The sequence below is a fragment of the Rousettus aegyptiacus genome, unplaced genomic scaffold (assembly GCF_014176215.1).
Source record: "Rousettus aegyptiacus isolate mRouAeg1 unplaced genomic scaffold, mRouAeg1.p scaffold_m13_p_11, whole genome shotgun sequence".
In the NCBI taxonomy this organism is placed as follows: Eukaryota; Metazoa; Chordata; class Mammalia; order Chiroptera; family Pteropodidae; genus Rousettus; species Rousettus aegyptiacus.
Window position 1 is genome coordinate 31191047 of NW_023416286.1, and position 23590 is coordinate 31214636.

The following is a 23590-nucleotide window of genomic DNA, read 5'->3' on the forward strand; positions in this document are numbered from 1 at the left end:
AAAGGTGGTGGCTTACTGTTTGTTAGATTTTGAAACAAATATTAGAAGAGGTGACAGGCCCTTTGTTACCTATATAATATTTCTTTGGGAATAAATAAGAACCAATGTTTAGAGGAGGATAAAGATTTTTTTGATTCTTATTTATAAAACCCAGTAGTCAGGATGAAAATGAGACCTGTCAGAATGGCTGGCTTGGGTTTCGCTTTTTTTTTTGAAACTGATTTATTGTATTTTCCTTATTCAGCTTTTTCTGCCTATCATTCAATGATTATTTTAATCTTCCTACAGGTAATGAGATCCACAGGTCAATTCTGAGTTTAATATCAATATGCTAACTGGCAATGTGAATGTTATTACATATGTTTGGTCATTTTATTTTCACACTGAAGGAAAGTTATATTAGGCCTAAAATGAGGATTGTTTGTGTTAAAATTATTCTAACAAAATAATTTTTTTTCTTTTAATAATTCAGAACTGAACAGATACCATAGAATGGTGTGTTGATCTGATGAATATTGACAATCTCCTAGTATAAGTAATATTTTTGTTATCGTAGTTTTTTTTTTTTTCTAATGATCAAATGAGACAATTACAGGGAGGTACTTTTCAGTAACCACATAAATGGGGTGACAGCCATGTATAACTACTGGATAGTTAAAGATGAAACAAAGGAAATTTTAAGCATTCAAAGAATAACACAAACACTTTTATGATGCTTTTTTTCCCTACATATTTTAAAATTAACAAATGTCACCCATGGTCCTGTTAGAGCTATCTTTCAAAAGAAAAGTCCTGCTACATGTGCAATACTCACATCTACTATTGTCATACATGTTTCTATTTAAATACTTTGACTCACTTATCTTGCCTTTTCTAGACATCCATTCTCAATGATAATCTTGTTTCTTCTATATATATCCCATCTATTTCAGTACATTTTTATATAAAGTGTTTTCAGGTGCTTTCTCATTCTTCTTTCTTTGTGGTTCTTTTCAAACCACCACATTGACACCTGTTAATAATGCACCTATTAGTTTTGTTAGAACACATTTTCAAACTGATTTGTTAGATTTGTCTGATGAAGTGGTCTCCTATACTAAAAAACTTTTTAAGGTATAACTACTTTTGTTCTAATTATAGGTTTTACTTCTTCTCATCTCAGTTCTAGAATGAAACTTTCATTCTTCAGATGCTATACATTTTTATGTTTTCAAATAATATTTCTAATCTTTGCACTCAAACAGCTCCCAATATGATAAAATAGGAGAGGGTCTGAACCACAGGCATTTTCCTTTATAGTGTTTTCTCATTTTCTTCTCTTGCTTCCTTCCTTCCTCCTTTCCTTCCTTCCTTCCTGCCTGCCTACCTGCCTCCCTCCCTCCTCCCCTTCCTGCTCTCTCTCTCTCTCTTTCTTTCTTTCTTTTCTTCTCTTGTTTCTAAACTGTCTTTTCTGTACAATTAGGAGTTGTATCTATCCATTATTCTTATTTTTGTCTTCTCATCCAGCTCTCTTTCTAGTCGCCCTTCTCTTTTCCTATATAATGTACCTGTCTCTAAAGCATTATAAACAACACATGACCATTATCAAAATAAAGAGATATATTTTTCCTTTAATGGAATGCCCTTTCATCAACTGTTTACCTTGTTATTTCTTCAAAAGCACCACTGAATAATTGAACACATCTATTACATGCATACTGTGCATTTCCCTTGCAGATATTTTCAATCAACTGCTTAAAGATAATATTCTAAATCAACCCAAAGTACTCTTTTAGGTCACATTAAAATTCATCTTGCTCTAGAATCATTTATCAATCTTCAGTCAACAGTCAACATAATGTCTGCAATTCTGGCAATTCTACATTTATAATGATAACTAATTGTAAATCTGCCCTACCTTCTAACTTCTAAATAATCTCTTTGAAAATACCGTAACGACCATTTTAAAAGTTCTGCTGCGATTAAATGAGGAAATAAGTGTTTTCAGTTGGCTCTTTAGTCTAATAAAACAATTAAAATATGGACATTAATTAGGAAAATATTAGATTTTGGTAAAATAATATTTTATTATATTGAAAATATAACATTTGAAAATAAGTTACTTAAAACTTTAATACAAAAATTAATCACTGATATTACCATAAGAAAAAATATGGTGTTTCTCATAACTAAATATGATTTTTTTAATGTATTTGTTGCCTTAGCATTTGGTATGGGGTTTTGATTTTCTAAAGGTATTACGAATCTCCCAAATTTCATATATACCATATTCTGGGAAAGCAGCAGAAAAGAAAAAAAATTGCTTTGTGTTTCTTTTTATAATACTTTAGACTTAGCTAAAAAATATTAAACCTTCAAATAGTAGTAGTTACTATGTAGTGATTCAATTTGTGACAAAAGGAGTAATGTTCTGATCTCACTGTATTTGACTAAATATAGAAATACATGTCAAGTGAAGGATGGTCACCAAGATCAAGCTATTCAAAGACAGAAAAGCAAACTTATCTACTGAATGTACTTCTTTATAGCAAACACGTTTAACTCTACTGACCAAGTAAAGAACCACAAATACACATCAGAAAATAGTTCTATTAAATTTCAAAAGTAATCATACATTTACAGCTATTTTATTAAAATATTAAATAGTAATACTTTTCTTAGTTTTAATGTAATCTTTTTCTCTAGATAGAATGAAATTTTCCATTCAAAATAGCTCATAAAACTTCTTGTCTTTGTAATCAAGTTAAGACTAGAGGAAATGACTTGCTTCCATCAGCAGGATACCATTTTATTAAATTCAATCAAATGTTCTATTTACACACTTCAATCCTCAATAAAATTCAATTTTATTATTTGAAACCTATAATCTTCAGTGAAATTGAATAAGTATATTTCACCAAAGCTGAAGTACTCTGTTATATTAATCAGCTAGACAAGATTTTATATAAAATAAGGGAGGGATGAAATAAAGGCAGCATTGATGATAGTCTGTATTTTGGCAAACTTTTAGTTCTCCATTTTAAGTTAATCAATTTTTAGATCTAATGTCAAAATTTTCATTAGATATATATTACATACAGGAATAAAAATGTTTGCCTTTTAATCTAGTTTTTATGTTCCATCTGAATGGTTTTTCCTTGAGCATAGTTAGAGAATACTAGTATTTTAGTATATTTAATTTACAGAAATCCATTTATTTAGCTTATAGAAGAATAGACACCATCTGCTTAGGAATTCTAAGAAAAGACAAAGCATAAAACATGGTAAGTATAATGAATAAAGGAAGATACCTACTTATGGTGCTTCTGAATAATCTTAAATAATGTATTGAAATTAATAAATGAGTTTCGGTAAGTTTAACCCACATGGGCATCAATTCAGAACAGCCATCATATCCTGCATGGCTCTCCTGCACGTTCTCAATTCGTTTCTCTAGCTTCTCTGTGGATTTACTCTGAGAATGCCTACCGGGTATGTTTCTACTTTATTAGTAGAGCAGAGCAAATAACACTGTATTATGAGTTAGATTCTCTGTTTATAGTCATGGATTCAGAGTTAACTACCTGTGCAACTTTAGGCACATGAGTTAAACTCTCTGAGTCTCAGCAAGTATGTTGCCACCCTCCACTTCTCAGTTGAAGCAGATAAGCTAATTGATTGTGATATGCTTCATGCAGTCCAGAATTTACACAGTGGTCTAGGCAGCAAGTTCTAATCAGTTTAAGACACCATTCAGTTATTAAAGTATTGTTATCCTAAGACTGGACAATTTCTAAGGTCGTTACCATTTCTAAATGCCCTAAAGCAATTAATCGATTCCTGATATTAACTTTCATAGTGGCTCTAAGGCTCCCAGCTTTCTAGATAAATTTAATGCTATTTACAAGTATTTTCTGGTGCTTACTAGTTCAATGTCTCTTAGTCTGACTGAGATGGTTAAATTATGATTAATAAAACTGAAGTTTATTAAAAATGTATATACATATGTATGCATACATATTCTATCATATAACCTAGATATGTATGTGTGTATGTTTGTAATATATACATACCAGCTACACACACAGTTTGAAAGAAAGCTAAAGATTTACAATTTTAATAATGCCTAAGTCATTTATTTCAATTGGTAGTAAATGATAGCATAGCAATGTTTGCAAATGATATATAATTACAGAAAGAAGAATTATGTCATAAGATAAGCTATCTTTCAGCTTTGAGAAATGTTTTTTGAAGCCATTACTCTGGAAATGCTACCCTGAACTCAATCCACAGCCTTGAACATTCATTTATCTCTATCTTTAAGACAAGTGAGTAAATGTGATGTAAGTGACGAAACATCCAATTAAATATATCTCCATCCTATAATTTAGGCTTGGCAAAGCGCATCAAGGATCACAATGTGTATTTTGTTAGATTTAAATTTAAGAGATTAATCAAGATCTACCCTATGACAGAGTAGAAAGAGCAACAAACTTAGAATTAAAAGACAATGATTGAAATCAGTAATCAAATAAGGTATTGGATTTAAGTGATTTTTTTTTTAGATATAAAAGTTGTACACATGTTTGTTATTACAAAAAAAAAACCCGCCTGATTTAATTAGAATAATAATTGTTGAAAATTGATGTTAAAGAGCACAAAAAATGTGTTCGCTGTCTCTCTCTCTCTCTCAATCTCTCTCTCTCTCTCTACACACACACACACACACTACACACACACACACACACACACACATACAAACATACATAATTGGTCAGTTCCTCTGTTTATTATATTTTTATTGTAGATGTTAAATAGTAACTAGATATAAACAAAATTTAATATAAGTAGATTTCATTACCCATTGCAGCAGTAAGTTTACAAGATATTTGGCTGTAAAATACCAACATTGATTCATGTGACACTTTCCAATACTTGTGTGTTGGCTCTTTAACAACAGATATGGCATTAAAATAAATTATTAAAAAATAATAACTTTCATGATAAGAATAGAGTATTCCTTTCCTTTAAAGAAAAATGTGAGTTTTAAATTAAATTTTTATGGTTATTCTCTCCATGCCTTTGCCAGAATTTTAAATTACTCCATTCTTTTCTTTAAGGCAAATTAGACAGTCAATTATAAAACAGGACATCACGAAAATTACAAAAATACATTTACTTAGTTTTGGAGAAAAGTGAGTCATATTATAAAATTGTTATTATATGGAATACATGTTCTAAGATTTTATGTGTGTTTGTGTATGGATTGAGTTGAATGATTATAACATAAATAATAAGAGTATTTCTATTGGTGAGAAAACTTGCAAAATGATCAGAATATATGGAAGGTGATGAATACACAAAGGAATAGTAAGATAATATAGTATATTTCATTAAAACATATCTCAGTTCCAATTTAGTCATATAATAACTGTGTGTGATTATGGACTTTTATGTTATTACTATAACTTTTCAAATTTTTAATGTATACATTTTTGAAAAAATATATGCAAGAAATTGCTATAACACATATTATTATATACACTAGCATTTTCAAGATACCAGTAACAATTTAAAATATGTAAAATTGAGACTACTGAAAATCTGAACTATGTTCTCATGAACTTCCATATCACAATAAAATATAAATATTTAACTATTACTTAAAAAAATAATATGCCTATAATCCACTGTATTCCTAAGGCAAAAAGAAGTAAAATAGGTGATAATTTAAAAAAAGTAATTCTTTAGTCAAATACTATTTCAAGCCCCATGGTGTATATGCATCAGGGAAAATAAATTATATCCCTACATTGACTGATGTTTATGTAGAAATTAGATCATTTATCTTGCTAGCAATTCACATAAACCTAATAAAATGCCAAAATACAATTGTAAAGGTATGGAGAAACTTTATTAAAATTAATAACCCTAGTTCCTAAAGTGCACAGAAAATGAACATTTTTATTAATATCACTTTGTCTACATACATTTGGTTATACAATCTAAAGTGCTTTCTCTGTTCCCAAAGTTCTTAGATTTACACTTTTATAAAATAATACTAATGCTTCATATAAATAATTTGCTATCAACACAGTATTGAAAGTCCTAGTCATAGCAATCAGTCAAGAAAAAGAAATAAAAGGCATTGAGATTGAAAAGGAAAAAGGAAAACTATCATTATTTGCAGATGACATAATACTATATATAGAAAACCCTAAAGATACCACCAAAATACTATTTGAACTAATCAATGAATTAAGTGAAGTTTTTGGATATAGAATCAATAAATACAAATCTGCTGCGTTTCTATACATCAATAACAAGTGATCAGAGGGGAAATTAAGAAAACATTCCTGTTTACAATTACATCAGAAAAGCATAAAACATCTAGGAATAAATTTAACTGAAGAGGTAAAAGACCTGTACTCTGAAAGCTACAAGACACTGAAGAAGAAATTAAAGAAGATATAAAAAAAAAATGGAGAGATACACCATGCTTATGAATTGGAAGTGTCAATATTTAAAATATCCTTACCACTTAAAGCGATATATATATTCAATGTAATCCCTATTAAAATACCAATGGCATTCTTCTCAAGAACAGCTGCAACCACAAAAGAACCTGAATAGCCAAAGAAATGTTGAGAAAGAACAAAGTGAGAGGTATCATGCACCCTGATTTCAAACTAGGCTACAATAATTAAAACAGTATGGTACCAACATAAAAACAGATATATAGATCAAAAGAATAAAATAGAGAACCCCAAACGAAATCCTCACTGTCTTTATACCAAGGCTATATATACAATGGTGTAAAGATAGTTTCTTTGATAAATGATGCTGGTAAAACTGGACAGATATATGCAAAAAAAAAAAAAAAAAAAAAAAAAAAAGAAAGAAAAAGAAAAGAAAAAAAAAAGAAACTAGACCACTTTCTTAAACTATATACAAAAATAAGCTCAAATGAATATAACCCCTGAAGCCATAAAACTTCTAAAAGAAAACACATGCTATAAACACTTACACATCGGCCTTAGCAACATCTTTTTGGATATGTCTCCTGGAGGAAGGGCAACAAAAGCAAAAACAAGCAAATGGGACTACATCAAATTAAAAAGTGTTTGCACAGTGAAGGAAACCATCAACAAAACAAAAATATAACAGAATGAATGGAAGAAGATATTCACAAATGATATATCTAATAAGGGTTTAATAACTAAAATATATAAGAAACTCTTACAACTTAATACCAAAATAACAAACAATCCAGCAGACTTATGAAAAGATGCTCAACATGACTTATCATCAGGGAAATGCAAATCAAAACCACAATGAGTTACCACTTCAGAATGGCTGTTATGAAAAAATCAACAAATAACAAGTACTGACAAAGATGTGGAGAAAAGGTAAGACTCATGTACTATTGGTGGGATTGTAAAGTGGTACAGCCAATATGGAAAACAATATGGAGATAACTGAAAAAATTGAAAATATAGTTGCCATACCATCCAGCAATACAACTTCTTAGCATTTATCTAAAGGGAAAAAAAATATTAATTAAAAAAGATACATTAACCACTATGTTCATTGAAGTATTATTTATAATAGCCAAGATATAGAAACAACCTAGGTGTCCATCAATAGATGAATGGATAAAGAAAATGTGATATAAATATAATGAAATATTACTCAGTAATAAAAAAGAATGAAATTTGCCATTTGCAACAACATGGATAGACCTAGAAAGTATCATTCTAAGTGAAATAGAACAAGACAAAAACTGAATAACTCCACCTACATGTGGAATTAAAAAAAAAAAAGATAAAACAAAAACAGACCTACAGATAAAGAGAACAAGTGAATGGTTGCAAAAAGGTGGGGTTGATTGGTGAAAAGAGAATAAATTTTATATATATATAATATGTTATATATACACATATATATGTATATATATAAATGTGTATATATACACACATATATATATAAATGTGTATATGTGTGTGTGTGTGTGTGTGTGTGTGTATACATTTATTTTTTTTTTGTCTATTCAGGGTCTCTTGTGGTTCTATATCATCAACCAAACAGTGATTTTACATATACTGTATATTGCAGTCCTCTCCAAACTCTGTGGCTTAGGTAGAATATGAACCACTACCTTAACTTAAAATAAAGGTGGAATTTAAATATTCTCACACACACAAAAAACGATAAGTATATCAGATGACGGAGGTGTTTAACTCAAGGGGGGACTTCTCTCACAATGTAAACGTATCAAATCATGTTACACACTTAAAATATCTTAAAATTTCATTTCCCCATAATTCCTCAATAAAGCTGAATAAAATAAAATATAAAATAATATAAAATATAAAATAAAATAAAAAGGGAATATATGCAGAGAGAGAGTTTAAATGACTTGAACAATGCCACAGCCTCATCAATAACCCATGTTGGGCTGAAAATCTTCCCACTTTCTCTTCATTCTTCTTTCCCTATTTTCTTCCTTCTATCCCTCCTTTTCTTCTTCATTTAATAATCATTCATGTACTTGGTACCTGTGTCAGGTGCTGTGATATGCACAGATTAATAAGAATCTCCAGAAAATTACTAGATCTATTGCCAGCTCCTCTTTGGTAAATGAAATAAAGCACCTGAAATACAGGACTGAAGGCCCTGGCTAATCAACAGATTAATTGTGCAGTCTGAAACAAAGGAGATATGACTTTAATAAATTTGAAGATTAGACAGAACTCATAAACCATGCTAGAGATGATGTTTGACAAAATGGTATGCATATTACAAATCTCACTATGTAAAGTATATGTGCCTAAGAATCCATCTGCTAAAGTCAGGTGAGATAGATATGTTTCATTGATAGGATAAATAAGCCTAAATTAAATTTGGCATATTATCTACTTTATGGAAAAGTCCCTATATATGTTAAGAAAATGGGTCAGCATTGCAAAATATATTTTGTGCGTACATATACATACATATACACACACACATTTTTTATATACTAGTTTTCAAAGTAAACATTTTCTTTTCTAGCATGTTTTAATTTAGAATATGTCATTGTCGATAAAGAAGGCTTTTACAATGCAACAATACACCTTACTAAACAAATTTATTTAGAATGATATTATCTGCTATTTATCTTATTTTATATTGCCAGTATCCACTAAGTGCTAGTAAGTGTTTGGTATTGAAGAGGTTTGCATTTAACATCTGTCACCAGCATCCAGCAACTGCACCTACAGGGAACTGTCAGGGAGATGGTTATTCTCCTTTGTAACACCCTGAATCTGTCTCACATCATTTACATACAGATAGTTACAAGCATTCATCATTTCATTATGCTGACGACTTCACTATTCTGATGTATAATGTCTCTTTAATGAGCCTCAAAAAATACAATATTCCTTGATTTATGACTGCTTAACTGAAAAATTATACAAATTGGCAAAAAAAAAACCCCACATAATGTATTTTCATTTTTCCTCCACATTACACTTATATTTAACAGTGACTCATGAGTTGAAATTATGCTTCTTTGACAAAAGAAATGATCAAAACTTGACTTAACCGTGTTTTAGTACCACTGCAGTTTATATGCATACTTAAAGCTTAGTAAAACTGTGCTGACACTAAAAAGTAGCAAATTAAAATCTATCACTCTTTTTCCCCAAGAAAGATTGTATATTGAGCAATCAGTTTCAATATCACAGTAAGTTTGATAAGACTTCTTTAGAGTGAAGGTTATAACCCTAATATTCATTTTTTTCCTTTTTGTAAGTAAATCTTAAGAACCTTGATACCAAAGAGAGCTGTATTAAGCAACATAGTTAAAAAAAAAAAAAAATCCAGAAATGAATCCGAAATGGGAACATAAGCTTGGAAAGAGCTCACTGTTTCTTTCACTTAGTCATGGGCCCATCTTGAGGCAGCAGGCCCAAGAAGGTGTCAGCAGCCTTGTTTCCTATTCTCTTGAAAGCTATACTACTGAGGTGATGAGAAGTGTCCTGTTTATTAACTAAAAACCATTTCCCAAAAGAATGTCATTGTGCCCCAAACAGGCAAAAGTCCAAAGAAGCAGAAATTGTTCATGTGATAGCTTTTACAAAAGTAGGAAGCCTTTGAATATAGAGTAAATAATACTAAAATGAATACTATATATATAAAATCAAGAATTAAGACAGCTTGTGAATCTCAGAAAAGCTCATAAATCAGTCTGAGTAAGATATACAGAAATAGAACAAAATTTAAGAACCGGCAACTCTAGATTTGACATTAGCTTCTTTTACATTTAGTTTCCATTCAACACATCTGAGAGTATTTGTAGTTTTCAATTCCTAAAAGAACAGAAAACCAGGCTAAATTAACCGAGAATTATCAGAAAAAGAGTGGTTCGAGTTAAATGAAAGTAAGCACAAAACCACTCTTATGTAGAACAAGTGATAGAACTGCATATAAAAATCCTAATAAAAGACATATTGGTATATATACAGATATTCTGTAAGAAAATGTCCATTTGTAAATATATACAAGAAAATCAGTTCTATTACTTTAATATTACCATTTTATTCCCTAGCTTGATTAGTCCCTTTCAGGCTTGCGATAAATTACTTTTCTTTTATCTAAATATGTGACTCATCCACAGAGAAAAGATAATAACCAAAGCAGAGGGAAAAAAATGCAATGTGATTCCAAGTCTGTGGGTATTTTGAAATAGAAGAATTCTACAAATATATATATATATATGTAAATCAATTTAGCATCATTCACAAAAAGAGTTTTGATAGCTTTCTTTAGTAACTGTGTGACATGATGGTTTTCCTACTCCGTGTAGGTCAGCACTGTTGTAGGCAGGTTTAAAGGGCCACATTAGATTATTAATTCCTGTGCTAGAGAAAGAATACATGTTTGAATAATATTAAATTGCCACCTCACCTACAGAAAATAAGATGTACCACACAATGTATATATAAAAATATTACAAAACAGATGTTTATAGTTCTAGGATAAAAGGGAGGTCTTTGAATTGACCAGATGTTTGTTTATAATTTTAGGCTAAAATGGATCCCAGTTTTTACTTTTAATTTTATTTTATTTTAAGAAAAGTGATAACTGCTAAAGTCACTGAGATATTAAGGCATCTCCCTAAATACCATATTTATAAATTTTCCTAAAGGAATTATCATCTCCCCTTTACTCTAGTCTTAGATGGTGTACTCATCTATCCTATCTCTGAGGCCAGTTGATTTACTCTAAATATAAATAATAGCAAACATTATATGAGTTCTCACTTTAAATCATTTTTATATACATTAGAACAACTACTCTTCACAATCACTCTCCTAAATTATTATTTGTATCCAGTCCTTCCCTATATTCTCAGCCTCTTTCTATTACTAACTAACTGCTTAATTTATTTTCAGAAACATACAATTAATGTAGTCCACAGCATTCATCATGTCTTAACTCATTCGATTTCTAGAGGGAGTCTCAGATCGCTCTTCTTGCACATATTCTTCCACATATCAACCTTCGTGGATCCTCTGCCTTCAGTCAGAGACCTCTTTATCCTCAGGTGCTTCTGCTGAGAACTTATATGGGAGTGATGGAACTTTGATCTCACCTTTCTCCACTCTGACTCAGCACATTTCCACTCCTATCCCTAACTCCTCCTCCTCTCCTTAAAACTAGTTTCTTAAAACTAATGGAACCTTTTGTTTAGAGCTCTCTGGACAATGAAATGACCCCCACACCTGTGCTGATCTTTTTGCACTTCCCCCAATCTATATATTCCATGAGAAAAAATGGAACAGGGAAGAGTTGAGGCTTTCTCCAAATTATTTTCTTGCTTATATTATTGTAGCAAGTCATTAAAGGCTTGACTTTTATTTTCATTTTGGCTTATTGTCTTAATTGACTACTCAGACATCTGGCAGCATAGTTCTCTCCAGCTCAGCTCAGCTCAGGTTTGGACAACTAAGGACAGGGTAGAAGATGGAGAAAAATTGCAAAGCCAAAACATCCTGGAAAACTACATTCTGCTAACCCCACTTTAGACAAAGATATAATCTTTTTAATTGTTCCATGACTTAGAATCACTGTGTTCTTAGATTAGAAGACAACTTAGAGATTTCATAATATAATTTATTCATGAATAGATTGTGAACCTGGAAGTCTATGTGACCTTAGGGCATGTTTAGGGGCAGTAGCAAGACTATATGAACTCCCTGTTTGAAAATCTAACTTCCATAGAGCTACATATTATTTAGTGTTGGAAATATACCAATTTCCAAAATATTCTGTTTATTTGTTCCCTTTTTGGAGTTAGAGTCTGTGATGTCACTAAATCATACATCATTGTGACACTCCAAACTCAAGAGGTTGGAAAAATAAATTAGGAAAACCTGAGAGCAGAAAAGTAAATAAATATGTTTTAGTCACATAAGTATAAAACATTAGTTTCTTCAAGTTTCTAAATAATGTCAGAGTGAAGACTAAAGATTTAAGAGTATATATCCTTCTATCGATATAGGTTCAAAAGTATCTATATTTAGAGAATGAAAGAGCAGATCATCCAATAGGATTAAGTATTTTGTTTTAAATCAGTTTTAATTGGAAACGTCTACAAATGAGGGGCAAAATAGGGAGACAAAAAAGATCAACCATACATTCACCAATTGCATGAATTCCTCATTGAGGTGCAGTGATAATGTATACATTTTCAAAAGAATCGTCATCAGCTTCAGAAGTGCTGGTGAAATTGATATAAGGCAGGACTATAATAATTCTCATCTTACTCTAAAGGACACTGTATGAACTGAGAAGTGATATAGGTCTTACAAAACCTAATATAGCACTTTCTATCACAGTGTATTTAGTGGTTACTCAATAAGCCTAATATCAAATCTAAAATAAAGTTGAAGTAAAAGATAGGAAATCAAGAAATTCGTCTTTGAGAATAGATTATCTCTGAGTCTAATCTTTTTATCTTAGACTTTTCCATATTGTTTCTATTTCTATGGTTCGGTTTACCTCCTTTTTTTTTTTTGTAGCTATATGTCAAATATTAATACTTAAATTTTTTTAAAAAGACATACACATACTGCTGGGCATAAAGTTAAAACTTATTTCTTAATAACTGAAATGTACTTTGTAGATCTGCCAACTAAAGCTCACTCTTAAGTACAGGCCTTCTCTAAGAGCCAAATTTTATAAAAAGTAAGAATTACAAAGAAAGAGTTATTGCTTATCCTTCATTGTATTGTTTATTTATTTCTAAGTGCATAAATGTTTTTTTTTTTACTAAAAATTATCATCCTCAATGTATATAAAACACTACATCTTTTAACATTAAATTCAAGGATAAAATTAACATATTCAAAATGAGCTATTTAATTCTTCAATGTTAACTTTAGGCATTTAAAATTTTTTTATCCTAAGAAAAGTTTTCTTCTTTAGAAAAACCACCCAAAGTATAGCACACATTATCTGCCAAACAGAGCAAATAAGAATTAGCAAAAAGTTAACATCAAGAGAATGTTAAATACTTATACTTAACAGAAAAAAAAACAATTGCTTTTATTAAGCAAAAATGACAATGAAATATTGTATATATTAATACTGTACCATATGTATTAATATCATATAAATTGATACATTTAACTAATGAAAAGAATTTCTTACACCAGGTTATCTTCTCAGTATAAATGAACTTGTATATATATTCATACTTCTAATCATGAGTATTAAAAAAAAAACACATAGGTGCAAGAAACATAAATGATTAAAGAAAATTTTAGAGATTGAACAGTGTGTTAAGCAATTTAAGTGTGTTAAATAAACTCTATGGTTTTAAATATCACACTCTTAAAGGACACTGAAAATTATTTCTGCAAATCTGTATTTAATGATATGGTTCTGATAAACCATATGAATTATTTTAGATTACTACTTTTAAAGTGACTTACACATGTCTTTCAGTTACATAACCAACAATATTCAAGTTAAAATAATTTATCTTCATTCAAAGTAGTATCTACATTTCACAGAAATATTTACTTTCTTGAAAATTTTTCTGTGACTCTAACCTAGAAAAATTATATTATGGAAGACATATTAAAATGAATATTTTTAAATTCCTTCTTTAGCAAGACAGGTAACATATTCAATATCTTTTATTTTGTCTTGAAAGGTAATCTGGCTTTAAAATAGTTTAAATATTTGGCCATATTTTGAATCCATATTTTATGAGATAATGAGAGAATAAAAATTATGACTCAGCTAAAGAAAACAAGTTTTAGAACTGATTCTAAAACCTTTACTTACCCATTTAAAATATGGATTAGATTTATTGCCCCAAGTCTTGAATGTAGATCAAATATTACTACTTTTTTTCAAATTTTGAAGTGGGAAATATAAGTTATCACTACATTATATGAAATAAAATACCTCTGGAATTATGAATAAATAATGAAATGTAAATTGCTTCACTCACAAGGAATTAATTTATTACATTCCCAAACTATGTGTCTGGTGTTGAGAAAAAATGTGATATATCATAAGATATTTAAAAAACTTTTATTACCTGAACAATTTTTCTGGTTAATAACACAAGTCAAAGCATAAGACATATTTGACTGTATCCTGTGGTAACATTCAAAATATGTAGCCATTCGTAATACACAGGCCTGACCAATCAGACAGCCACAATGGTAAGCTCTGAGTATCAGCTGAGACATCTACATATGGTTTCCAAACTTAAAAATCACTAGTTGACTGGAAGTTTTACTACTCAATACAATCTCCCCAAATTTCCTTCAGAGGTTACTTTTTCTGTGTAATTATTAGGACTATCAAAGAAATTGCAAACTAAGATATATAACCAATCACTTTTAGTATACCAGCAAAGTCACTATCATTCCAACATTTTTACTAATCATATTACATCCCATGAATTACAATAGAGTGCTGTGGAATATTATGTGGAAAATAGATTACTTATACGACCAAATCAAGCCCTCGGGTCAGTTTACAAGGTTTTTACAAGTTTTTTGTTTGTTTTTATTCTTATGAATATGATAGTTTTGTATGATTAATTTTCAGATGTTGTAAGAGCACTTGATAATTAGATATAGATTAAGCATTCTAATCATTAAACTTAGTGCTGTTATCACTGATACTTCAATAGAGTTAAAAATATCACCAAAATTGAAGCAGACTGTTTCATAAAAGTTTCTTATTCCATTATTTTTCTAATCCTATAACTCATAATGTATTGATTATTCATGCTAAGACTATCATTCTTCCCAGCATAGTTTCATAATTATTTTACTTTCTCATCAGAAAATTGTCACACTACTAAATATATACTGGCAAAGATCACTATGACATAGTAAACAATTACCATATATATGTCCCTCACTTAAACTTTTGTTTTTATCAAGTATTATTCTATAATTAAGTGCTTCTATAACCAATATAATGTTTTTCTTTCTGAGTTGCTATTCTCTTATCAGCTAGTGTTTCAGGAATTTGTAGTATTCTACCTATTAGCGTTACTATTCTATATATGTTATTGATAATTTTGTTAAAGTTTATTACATATATTATGAAACCCCAGAAAATAAGCATTCTAATTTCATTAGAAAATACTTACAGTGATATACCTCTATTAGGAATCTTAATGCTTCATCCAGAATAAATATCACATAAGAAGAACATCCAGGGGTTATTTTTATCTCCTTTCTCTAATTTACATGATCTCTGCATTCAAGCCTGAAAAATAAAAATTTAAATGTCTTACTATTAAATACAATAGCTCAATTTCTATGTAATTTATGAAACAATAAAACGCAAGCATATTTTTCTGAACATATTTCTGAATACAGTACTAAATGAATTTATCATGATGAATTTTAAAAATGCAATCTATAAAGTATGCAAAAATCATTAGGCCCACCAAAATTATATTAAAATGTGGATTAAGCAATGTTAAATATCACACCCTTTACTTCCCCTGTAAGGTGAAAAATGAATCTCTAAAGTAATCTTAATCACATATATTTCTATAAAGTTAAGTATATTAAGGATACTAGGGAAGGTAATAGTAGATACATTCTTTTGTGTTTCTGCCAATTAAGTGATTATCATAAAACCAACTAAAAATATTTTGATGCGTTAATAAACTAACTTTTAGTGTTGAAACAGTCATAGAGAAGTCAATTTTATCCTTTGATATCCAATTAGGTTATACATATTCATATTATGTTTAACAAAAATAACATGTATTCAACTATTGTAAGATATTCGTTAAAGAAAATTATAAAAATAAATCACATTTTTTTTTAAATGAGCTGCCTCTAGACAAAACAAATAAACAAGAAAAGTAGGAGTATCTTCAGATTCAGTGTTCTCCAATCTGCAAAGGGAGAGGAACAAATCTATGTATGAGGAAGTTGCTTATAGCTTAACTAGCAATTGAAATCTTACCATTAATGGAATTGATGTTCAAAGGAAAGGCTCTTTGAAGAATATTAACCTGTTTTAAGCTGTTTTAATTGTAATAAACTTAATATCTAGTAATAAAAACTACAGAGTTTCAAGGTACAGCTGCTTTAAATGGAAAATAAACAAAAGTTATTTTAAGTAGAAAAGCTATAACACCGACCTCCTAAAGTCAGAACTTGGTGGACTCATCTCATGTGAACCTTCAGGATTGTCACAGAAAATAACTGCAGCAGAAGTCACCCCATGTAACCCATGTAATTTTGCTCATTGTGAGGAGAGGCAGCTTAAAGTATAAATAACTTGATAAAAGACCTGTGTCTCAAATCAATTTTTAGCTCTGAACATAAGCACTAACTAATGTCAGTCAGCAGGAGCTTTGACTGATTTGTTGGTCTGTCCAGTCTGATTTTTTATATCACTTTTGCTTCTTGTGCATGACTTTGTTTTTTCTGTTCCTGATTATATAATTGTTAATCTTTGTTGTTCTCGAACTTCGAAGGATATTCATAATAATTCTACACAAAAATTGTGAAGTAAAGAGTCCATCACAGACTAACAAGGTAGTCTTTATGGAAATTCTTTTTGTTTGATGACTGAGGAGGAATGCATTGGTTTTCAGGGTCTTATGTTTCAGTTTCCATTAAGTCTGGCATTGTATGTTAGTTGACAAATATACAAATTCTAGGTGAATGAATTTAGTGATATTAAATCCTTCTCAAGGATTTATTGTCAGGATCACTGGAAACTACTGACAATGCTATTAGAAATGTTCATGAGGGTTGTTATAAAAAGAACACCATTACACCAAATTTGGCAAAATTACAATGAATCTCTGACCAATTTTAAAATAACTTTGATCCTAATATTTCGATCCTACTATGAAGTGCTTATCAATTGTTTCGTAAGCCTACAGTAGGATACTGGTAGCAATATTTACTCCTAAGACCCAACAGAAAACTAAATGTAAAATTACTATACTGCCTTTGTTCAACATGTCTAATCAAGATAAGAATTTTATAGCCTACTTGGTTACCTGGTGAAGAATACAACATTTCTAACTTGGAACCAAAGGTAAAAAGAGGTGGAGGCAGGGAGATAGTGGTTACTCTATTCGGTATTCTTGTCCTTTCCATCTTATCCTCTCATTCTCACCCATGACTTGTGCTCTGATCCTTTCTTTTAGCTTGTAGGAAACAATCAATGAAAAGTCTTCATTTTCTTCTGTTGTATTATAACCTCTTTTCGAGGTGCATTTTGCACTTAACAAGGAGTCTCATCCTCAGCATCCTCTTCTAATCTTGGTGGATATGTTGCTATCCCACAGGGATGGCTTGCAGCATCCAAATGGCTCCTGAAATCCTATGCCACCCACAACCAAAATGGCTCTTAAACTTCCATATGCTGAGAAAGAATAAGGGTCTTACTAGTATGTAAAATTCTCATATAGACCATATTTAGAAGATTCGTTTCCATGAACAAACAAACAAACAAACAAAAAAACAAAACAAAACCAAAAACAGCAGGCTCTAAATGACATTATTTATAAACCAAACATCTAACTCAAAACTCTCTCATGGATTTTTTGATGCTTTCTGCAGCTATTGCTCAAATTAAGCTTTTTGAACAAGTAATGGTTGAGAGGGTTAAAAGAAGAGATTAGTTACTGTTTGCCACTAGGCCTACATTGCCAATCCTTCACTATTAGATTCATTCAAACAAATTATTTAAAAATGATTTGATAGACTAACAGTATTAACTTATTAACTGATATTTAATTTCTGTATATATTTATTGAGCCAAAAGTATAAGTAAGTCTTCATGTGGCCCAGCAATTTTTTTGTGTGTGTTAAATTTTCTAAAGTTAGTATCCACAGTTTATTTATAAATCTGTGATTTGTGGAAAAATAGATATTTTTATAGAATTTTGAAATTAGAAGATTCTATACTATAATACAGGAAATTTCCATGTAATAAAGAGGTCAGATTTCCAGGACATATTTGCAAGCTGTCTGCCGGATATCTGGGCATAGTATATCATCTGCTTGTAACAATGTTCTCAATGGTATTTAAATTCCCAGAATATTCAACTAAAGCATCAACGTTCTGGCTTCATTATATTTTGGTAAGCATGTCTAGGAACCATGCCACCACTAAAAACACAAATAATGGTCAAAAATAAACACCGCATTCTGGCTTCCAATTTGGGATTCAGTATGCAGAGAATAGTGTCCATTTCACCCTAGCATCCTATTCAGGCCTCATGAGACATCATTGCTACCTTAAAAAGTGTCTATCTCACTCTCACACACTAAAATCCAAAACAAGAGTCACTAAACATTTAGCTAAAAATGTGCACTCAAGTTTGTATGAAAGTAATAACAATAACAATAAAATAACAGAAACTAACCTCTATAAATTGGTCAAACATATCAGGTCAACATTTTAATTCATGTATGAAATAAGTACTAATATCATCTTCATAATGATTATTAGGAAAATAAGGCTAAGAAATGCTAAGTGATTTTCTCGAAGTCATGTAGCTGGCTAGTAAGAGTCAAACCAGTATTATAACAATGTTAACCCCATATTCTTTTCATTAAATTTTACTATTTTGTGACTGAACTATTTCTGACCAAAAGTGAGAAGTTTTTAACCAACTGAGTGAAGAATCTCATGATATATAAGACATTACAGACAATACTTCAAATTTTAAAAATGTAATGGACAGATATGTGATGGATATTTTATATAGTAAGAAAAAGTACTGAATAAAGTGGATAAGAATTGGATCTTCTTAAGTATCATATTCACATTACATTTAATAATAAGGATGTGAATGTCAACATGCTAAAATGATGATTTCTGAGTTAAATCATAGAATATACATGAGAAATAAAAATTAAGTATGTGATTCTCAGGAAAATAATATACTTAAAATGTATATTTTTGAAGGTTCTAAAAACGAAGGAACACACACGTTTGTATGTATTAAAAACTCCTGATTTTCTGAGTAAATGTTAAGAAAGGTTTAAAATAAAATTTAAATACATAAAAAATGTTTATATATTGAGCGGTTTAAATCAATACTTAAGTAAGGTGATTCTATCCAACCATATATTATCCATGTTAATACATATAAATAAATTTCTAATTAGCACTGTACTAATCCACATCAAGTAAATTCATATTATGGACAGAAAATATTTGTAGCATATCAGATTTATTCTTTCAAAGTAAACCAAGTTAATGGTTTATACTGTCTATATGTGGGGAAAAAATGGTTAGACTGGTGTACACAGAATTCAGAATAATTTAAATAACTTAAAAATATATGTATCATTTCATATCACTATTCCGGATTAAAATTTTATATAGATTTCACATGACCATTAATCACAATTTCACATGAGGAAAGTTTGTTACCTTTTTCTTGCTATAGTTTCTTGTTTGTTTGTATGTTTACTTTATAATTTCATATTTCTTTCGAGGACTAAAGAAATTCTGGCTCTCACAAAATCCAGTATGTCAATCAATGACGTAGAGAGTTGTGGGCAAACTTCAGATGTTATAGCAAGAGAAATATGAACATGCCTATTTCAGGCATGTTCAAACAATAGGCTAAGAAATTGGAAGAATGCACAAATTGTAATGTCAAGAAGCATGTCACTTCCTCATTAAGAAATTTTAAAGTTAACCTTGACTTATTCATGTGAATTCTTTTTTTCAAGATCTCTGCTGGATATTAGTTTTAATATCTAAGATTTTATCTAATCTTTTTTTTAGATCAGTAATTGATAAAACCTTTGTAAAAAGGGGGGGGAGACTTGACATTTAACAATCAGAATAAGCACAAAAAAAATCTTTTTTCAAGGATCAGCCTGGAGAGATACAGCACTGACAAGATTGAGAATGAGGGATAAAGGCCAAATGCACATTGACTCAAAATGATAAAGTTGTCAAAATGTTGAATTGGCTGGAGATGAATTATTTTCCGTTAGTAGTTTTACGAATTAAATCCAGTGGTGCTTACTTGAAAATTATAGGATCACTGAAGAAATACAATTCTTTTCGTGTAGCATGCTTATGATTGTGAACCTTTCTATTGTTTTTCATTTGTACAGTTGCTAGGACTGCATAAGAGAATTTGGGATATTTTTCAATTTTTAGAGTTTCACATGATCTATATTTCATTTTCTGCCCAATATGCCAGATATGTTTTCTGAATAATGTTTTACTATTTTTCATTGAAGTTTTGTGACTTCAAGTAATTGCTTCAAAAAGAGTTGTTTGAAAATGAAGGTTTCTAAGCATTAGATCATACAGAGCTAAAATTTGCACATCCTATAATGAGCTTTGGATATAGTGCTGTTAATTAAAGTTTTATTTGAGTTTCCAATCATTTACTTTCAGAATGAAACACAAATACTGATTTCATTTTCATTCAATGACAGAATGTTACTATATTTTCACTCAGATTATGTATTTCTTTTACATTTAATAAAATATTCTTCCCACAAATATTGAAAAACAATTAAAAAGCACATCATAGTGCTCACTTCGATAGCACATATACTAAAAAAACACATCACAGCAGGAACATTGTTTGCAATTTTATCAGTTTTTCATGTATCACAGTTTAAGTGTCCTCTGCATATTAAAATGTGAAATTGGAGAATGATAAATATTTATCTTGATCATTTTCTTTAATTGAACAATGCAGTACTCATATTCGGTATCTTATCTTTTAAGCATAATAATGTAAAATTAGATAGTATTGTTTTTTATTTAAGTGATCATAAGCATTATTATACCTTTCACCGAACATTTCTGCACAATTAGATAAAGTTGTGCCCTTTTTTTTTTTTTATAATAATCATTGGTTTTAAAAGTTACTAGACATTCCTGGATGATCAATATTTTTAATTGTACAGGTAACACTAGAATTATAATCTGAGTTTGACCAACCCTTTTTCTAAAATATGGATTATTTGCAAATCTTCCTAACCAAATAATTTTCATCTATTTTATATTTTAGATATTTTTGTTTGCTTTGAACACTTTTTTGATTCTTTAAAACTAGTTCATCTTTCTGAAATGATGGGACATTTGTAATAATAATATTACAATTATGATGAAAACATTTATGTTTATAATACTTTAAAATAAAAAAAAATGTTGTGTCAGACAATTATTTACACAAATTTTAAAAGGAAGTGAAATATACATTCAAAGATTGCAATCCAATTGTGGAAAAGATGGGACCAACACACATGAAAAAAATGCAGTTTGTCTCTTCAATTAACCAACTCAAATCAGGCATTGTTCTCTCACACAACCATCACGAAATACTCGTCAAGATCAAAAAGTCTTATCTCACTGTTAAATCAAGTGATCAATCCTGAGTCATCATCTGACATAACTTGAAGCCAGCATTTGGCCCAATGGATCATTCCCTCCTGAATCTCTCCTGAAGTGTTTTCGTCACTTATCCAACAGACCCACACTCTCTCAGCCCTTGTTCCTCATTTCTGTCACTCTTTGCGGTCTCCTTTGCTGGTTCCTCCACATCTCTAGGTCTAAGGCCTGAACTTGAAGTGCTCAAGAACTCATTCTTGACTTCTTCCGTCCTCTTCTCATCCTCATAGGCTAGATTAAATATGGTAATAGTAGCCACATGTGGCTGTTTAAATACAAATTTACATGAATTCAAATTTAAAAAAAATTAAAAACATAGCCTCTAAGTCCAAAACTATTTATTTTTGTCTTTCTTTCATCTGGAATAATCAGCAATCCATTTGGAATCTGCATTCAAAATAGATCTTGAATCCTGTCACTTTTCAACACTCCCCAAACTATCAACCTGGTATAAGCCACCATTATCTTTTGCCTAGATTACTACAATAGCCTCCTGAAGATATTAGATATTTCTGTCCTTGTCTGTGACTCCATTTTCAAGCCGCATTAAGGGTAGCTTGGAACATGACATACTTCTGTTAAATTCATCCAATGGCTCCCAGCTTCCCTTGCATTGGCCTCGTAGACCTCCCTTTATCTGGCCTAGTCTCCCTCTCACTCACATGTCTTCTTAATGCACCTAAACAAGGACAAACATATCTGCCTTAGCACCTTCACACTTGCTTCTTGCTTTTTCCAGGACTCACTTCTCACAATTCTCCCTACTTCTATCTTCATGTCTTTACTCCCTTGCTTTCCTTTAGTCTCTGCTCAAATATTCCTCTCTGGGACCTTATCACATTATGTAATATAATCTTTCTCTCACCCTAATTTATACTTTCAATAAAGAAAATCCTTCTCCCATTGATCTGATTTATACTTTGATAACTTTACAGATATTTTCCCTCATATATCAAAAATAATCATATTAATATTCTTACTTTACAAAAACCAACCATTTTATTTTATGACGTGCCTTTTCACACTACAAAATACAGTCTGGCTATTGTTCAAGATAATAAAGACTGACCTACATATTTTAACCTCATAATTGTTTTTTGTAAGTATATTCCATTATATAATGATACCACATTTGTTTCTGATTTAGGAGTATTAAAAATAGCACTGCAATGAACATTCTCTCTGTGTGTACTTATCTAGATAGATAGATAGATAGATAGATAGATAGATAGATAGATGAATAGATAGACAGACAGACAGACAGACATGACCCAATATTTTATCCATTTCAAATCCAAGTAGCAGAACTGATGTGACAAATGGTATACATATTTCCAATATGGATAAAGTATTACAAAATTCAACCTTCCTAATCTACTTGAAGACAGTAAATACAACTTTACCTTTTAAATCATTGCTAATCACTGTATAAGTTATTTAATGTTCTTTAGGTTCAATATTTTAGATGTCTTTTTTAACATCTTGCCCCATACCCTATTCGTTTGCCTACTTTTTTAATGAGTTGTTGTACATTTTTTCATTGCTTTACACAAGCTGTATGTACATGTAGATCTATAACATTTTATTATATACATACATAACATACATATATATATGTACAGATATGTATACATATGCATATATAAACACACACACATATATAGCATTTCTT

General features: G+C 30.2%; 1 long non-coding RNA gene across 1 annotated transcript in view; it reads right to left on the reverse strand.

Annotated features, from left to right (window-relative positions):
- The window catches only part of LOC107509434, a 687588-nt gene that overhangs the window by 593267 nt on the left and 70731 nt on the right, over positions 1-23590 (reverse strand). Inside the window, exon 3 of the long non-coding RNA XR_001596541.2 lies at positions 15653-15771. This is a non-coding gene — a long non-coding RNA (uncharacterized LOC107509434). The remainder of the gene's footprint in view (positions 1-15652; positions 15772-23590) is intronic.